This window comes from Oryx dammah, unplaced genomic scaffold (assembly GCF_014754425.2).
Source record: "Oryx dammah isolate SB20612 unplaced genomic scaffold, SCBI_Odam_1.1 HiC_scaffold_2, whole genome shotgun sequence".
Taxonomy (NCBI): Eukaryota; Metazoa; Chordata; class Mammalia; order Artiodactyla; family Bovidae; genus Oryx; species Oryx dammah.
In genome coordinates this window covers 44,948,749-44,954,447 of record NW_024070186.1, presented here as the reverse complement: position 1 = coordinate 44,954,447, position 5,699 = coordinate 44,948,749, and the positions used below count along the sequence as shown (strand labels likewise).

The window sequence follows — 5,699 nt, the reverse complement described above, 5'->3', positions numbered from 1 at the left end:
ATCTGACTGCAGTAATGACATTACAGACCCCAACTGAGAACTTTTCAAAAGATCTGGTTATCCTACAAACTAAGAAGATATAGTAGTGAATGTTGTTGTAAGCCATGAAATTTTGTTTTTTTTTTTTATTATTATAAAACAATAGATAACTGAAACAATTGAATAGTAGATTGATTACAAAAATCATCCTGATTATGTTTCTCTCCCAGTGTCTGTGCCCTTTGCAATGTGAATTTGTAGTTCATTTAATCAAGAAGTGGGCTTCCTAGGTGGTTCAGTAGGTAAAGAATTCACCTGCAGTTAGAAGGTGCAGGAGATCCAGTTTCAATCCCTGAGTCAGGAAAATCCCCTAGAGTAATGGCAACTCACTGCAGTATTCTTGCCTGGAGAATCTCATGGACAGAGGAGCCTTTTGGGCTACAGTCTATGGGGTCGCAAAAAGTCAGACACAACTGAAATGACTGAGCACACACACCATCAAGAGGCAAAGTCTATTTCCCCATCCTTTGAGTCTGCATTGGTTTTGTGACTTGCTTTGGCCATTAGAATTTTGTTACATTAGAATGTAGCAAAAAGTGATACTGTGCTCAGTTCAGTTCAGTCACTCAGTCCTGTCCAACTCTTTGCGACACCATGAATCGCAGCATGCCAGGCCTCCTTGTCCATCACCAACTCCCGGAGTCTACTCAAACTCATGTCCATCGAGTTGATGATGCCATCTCATCCTCTGTCATCCCCTTCTCCTCCTGCCCTCAGTCCCTCCCAGATTCAGGGTCTTTCCCAATGAGTCAACTCTTCACATGAGGTGGCCCAAGTATTGGAGTTTCAGCCTCAGCATCAGTCCTTCAGATGAACACTCAGGACTGATCTCCTTTAGGATGGACTGGTTGGATCTCCTTGCAGTCCAAGGGACTCTCAAGAGTCTTCTCCAACACCACAGTTCAAAAGCATCAATTCTTTGGCACTCAGCTTTCTTCACAGTCCAACTCTCACATCCATACATGACCACTGGAAAAACCATAGCCTTGACTAGATGGACCTTTGTTGGCAAAGTAATGTCTCTGCTTTTGAATATGCTATCTAGGTTGTTCATAACTTTCCTTCGAAGGAGTAAGCGTCTTTTAATTTCATGGCTGCAATCACCATCTGCAATGATTTTGGAGCCCCCCAAAATAAAGTCTGACACTGTTTCCACTGTTTCCCCATCTATTTCCCATGAAGTGATGGGACCAGATGCCATGATCTTAGTTTTCTAAATGTTGAGCTTTACCAACTTTTTCACTTTCCTCTTTCACTTTCATCAGTTCAGTTCAGTTCAGTTCAGTTCAGTTCAGTCGCTCAGTTGTGTTCGACTCTTTGCAACTCCATGAATCGCAGCACGCCAGGCCTCCCTGTCCATCACCAATTCCCGGAGTCTACTCAAACTCATGTCCGTCGAGTCGGTGATGCCATCCAGCCATCTCATCCTCTGACATCCCCTTCTTCTCCCGCCCCTAATCCCTCCCAGCATCAGAGTCTTTTCCAATGAGTCAACTCTTCGCACAAGGTGGCCAAAGTACTGTAGTTTCAGCTTCAGCATCATTCCTTCCAAAGAAATCCCAGGGTTGATCTCCTTCAGAATGGACTGGTTGGGTCTCCTTGCAGTCCAAGGGACTCTCAAGAGTCTTCTCCAACACCACAGTTCAAAAGCATCATTTCTTTGGCACTCAGCTTTCTTCACAGTCCAACTCTCACATCCATACATGACCACTGGAAAAACCATAGCCTTGACTAGACGGACCTTTGTTGGCAAAGTAGTCTCTGCTTTTGAATATGCTATCTAGGTTGGTCATAACTTTCCTTTTTTTTTTTTTTTGGTCATAACTTTCCTTCCCTCACTTTCATCAAGAGGCTTTTTATTTCCTCTTTACTTTCTGCCGTAAGGGTGGTGTCATCTGCATATCTGAGGTTAATTCTGAGCCAATCTGTGCTGTCTTTTGGAACTCTGCTACTATACTGAAGAAGATATATACTGCATATCAACAAGGGCTTGATATCTACGATATACAATGAACAAATCAATCAATAAAAATGGTCAACAAAATCCACAGAAAGAAATGTAAATGGGTATCATGTATGTAAAGAGATGTCCAATTTCAGGGGTACAGAAGTGCAAATGGGAACAATAATAAGACCCACTTTACAACCATCAGATTGTCCAAAGTGAGAAAGTTGGATAAAACCAAATGTGGGCAAACAGAAATTCTTGTGTATCCCTCCTGTCAATTCTGTGCTGTGGCAGGGTGGAGATTTGAGATGTAGCTCAGAGGGACTGAACCTCTCCCACCAATAAAGCCAAGTTCAAATCTGGTTTTCAAGTTTCTTTCCAAAAGTCCTGCATCCTAGTAAATTGTTTATGAGATGGGAATAATTTGATAGTGAAAATATTAGAAATGTTAGGTTAGTGCTCACTACCATGACATGGTGTCTTAGTTGTAGATGCTGTAACAAAGTACCACAGACTGGTGGGCTTCTAAACTACAGACATTCCTCAGAGTTTAGGAGGCTGGAAGTCCAAGATCATGGCCGGCATGTCAGGTTCTGGTGAGGTTCTTCTGGAGGTTGGTTGCAGAGTGCTGTCTTCCTGTTATATCCTTACAGAACACAGAGCAGAGGGAGGAGGGGGTGCTTTCTCTTAACTCTATAAAGGCACTAGTTCCACTTATGAGGCTGCACTCTATTATCTCATATAATTCTAGTTATCCCTGAAAGATTCTACTTCCCATTAGCATTGCATTATGTGGTAGGGTTTCAAGACCCGGATATGGGGAGGGTTACTAGCAGTCAGTCCATAACATGTTACATAATCTCATTGGCAATACATCACTGGGCAATTTGAGAGCATACCAACCCTCTCTTTCCAAAAGAAGAGCTCTTTAAGGAACAAAAGGCACCAAATGCACACCTCTCTCCAGGACCCTCACAGAATTTCATGTGGCCATCCTCTTATTGTATGTGTGTGCACTCAGTCATGTGCGACTCTCTGCGACCCTATGGACTGTAGCCTGCCAGGCTCCTCTGTGCATGGAATTCTCCAGGCAAGAATACTGGCGTGGGTAGCCATTCCCTTCTCCAGGGGATCTTCCCAACCCAGGGATGGAACCCACATCTCCTGTGTCTCCTTGCATCTCTTGCATCTCCTGCATTGGAAGGCAGATTCTTTACCACTGAGCCACCTGGGAAGCGCCATCCTTTTATTAGTCTCATGATGTTAGAGTGGTTCTTCTTCCTATCAGAGCATCATACCCAGAGCCTCTGCATGCAGGGTGAAGCCCCGCCTCCCCCCCCACCCCTCATCAGCCTTGGCCCACAGCATTGCATAGAACTTGGGATCCAGTTATAAATTAGTCCCTAAGGGGCATGAGAATATCTCAGTAATTTGTTCTGACAAAAGCTAGATTAAACATTTCTAGGTCATTTGGTGCTCAGTGTGGCTCAATTAGACATACCCGAACCCACAGGCATCTGGCTTGTTGTATTTTTGGAGAGCAAACCAGTTTGAGATAGAAAGTCACCAAGGCAACTTCATGTGGCTGGGAGGCAGGAAGCCATAAACCCTCCTTATCCCAGGCTTTGGGACAGACACCCTTTAGGTACCATTTGCTGCCATCAGCTTGTTAGGTTCTGTTAATGGGTATATGCATTCTAAAAGAACATGGATTTGCTTATTTATTTTCTTTTTCATATAGACTTCAAAGTGCCATTATTAATATAAGCACAGCTATCAAAGATGTCAGATCTCATTTTTTAAGATTTTAAATCTCACATTTGGATTGTCTCTGCTATTTTATATTCAGAAGCTTTGTGTTGTTCATCCCACAGCATGTGATATTGGATTCCTTAGGATTTCATATATTCCAGCAACTTGTAATGGTTTGTGTAAACATCATACCTGGCTTGCATTAAATAAAAGAGTTTAGTCATTTTAAATGCAGAGTAGTCCCCATTGGATCTCTATCTTTTAAAATTGATTTTGCTTTTAAGCTAGTGGCTTCATTATTTTTCTTTTAAAACTCAACTTATTTAGAACCATTTCCCCCTGTGACATTAGTTTCAAACTAGCTTTTGTCTTGTGTAATTTTCCTGAAGAATTTTTGGTCATAATGGGGGTGGCTGAGCAAATCTGACAAGCTAGATACATTTTCCCCAATTTACTTCATTTGAACAGCTTGGTATTTGCTTAGTATTCCATGGTATAAGTACGAGGACTTCCCTGATGGCTCAGTTGGTAAAGAATCTACCTGCAAAGCAGGAGACCCAAGTTCAGTTCCTGGGTTGGGAAAATCTCCTGGAGAAGGAAATGACCACCTATTCCAGTATTCTTGCCTGGGGAATCCCATGGACAGAGGAGCCTGGCAGTCTACAGCCCATGGTGTTGCAAGAGTCAGACACAACTTAGTGACAGACAGACCATAGTATAAAACAACAGAAGGATTTTACAAATTGTTTTCAGGTTTAAATTACCTAATAAAGTTCTATACATTTTTTTTTTTTACAGGTTTAATGGGTTTGATAATTTTACCCTTTCACTCCTATTTGCGCAAAACAAAACAAAAACCAGTGGTTAGATGCTACAAAGTGGGTGGTAGTGACTTAACCATATGCATGTTGCCAGGCCTGAGGACCTCTTCCATCCTTGTCAAGGGGAATGCTAACCTTCTCTCCTTTCATGCAACACCTATACATATTTTTAAAGGGGATTAAAACCACCAACAGCAACAGTGGCAGCTCCTAAACATCAAGTTAGGATTCTTGTTGAAAAGTAAAGATGTGGACTAAACCCATCCAGTGTCTGATTGCACATCAGATGATAAAGATCAGCTTCCCCTCTGAGGGAATGCTAAAACTATTCTCACTGCATCTCCTTTCCTTCCTTTTGAACATTTGCATGGCATATTATTTCAGTGCTATACTAAAAAGCCTCTTGATGAAAGTGAAAGTGGAGAGTGAAAAAGTTGGCTTAAAGCTCAACATTCAGAAAATGAAGATCATGGCATCCGGTCCCATCACTTCATGGGAAATAGATGGGGAAACAGTGGTAACAGTGTCAGACTTTATTTTTTTGGGCTCCAAAATCACTGCAGACAGTGATTGCAGCCATGAAATTAAAAGATGCTTACTCCTTCGAAGGAAAGTTATGACCAACCTAGATAGTATACTGAAAAGCAGAGACATTACTTTGCCAACAAAGGTCCGTCTAGTCAAGGCTATGGTTTTTCCTGTGGTTGTGTATGGATGTGAGAGTTGGACTGTGAAGAAAGCAGAGCGCCGAAGAATTGATGCTTTTGAACTGTGGTGTTGGAGAAGACTCTTGAGAGTCCCTTGGACTGCAAGGAGATCCAACCAGTCCATTCTGAAGGAGATCAGTCCTGGGTGTTCTTTGGAAGGAATGATACTGAAGCTGAAACTCCAGTACTTTGGCTACCTCATGCGAAGAGTTGACTCATTGGAAAAGACTCTGATGCTGGGACGGACTGGGGGCAGGAGGAGAAGAGGACGACAGAGGATGAGATGGCTGGATGGCAACATTGACTCGATGGATGTGAGTCTGAGTGAACTTCAGGAGTTGGTGATGGACAGGGAGGCCATGATGTGCTGCGATTCATGGGGTCGCAAAGAGTCAGACACGACTGAGCGACTGAACTGATATAGGGAGCCAG

At 42.7% G+C, this 5,699-nt stretch overlaps 1 non-coding gene across 1 annotated transcript; it reads right to left on the bottom strand.

Annotated features, from left to right (window-relative positions):
• Nucleotides 1–4,591: 4,591 nt before the first annotated feature.
• LOC120860021 lies at nucleotides 4,592–4,717 on the bottom strand. The gene has a single exon (XR_005720219.1). It is a non-coding gene; the product is annotated as a U6atac minor spliceosomal RNA (small nuclear RNA).
• Between the last annotated feature and the right edge of the window lie 982 nt (nucleotides 4,718–5,699).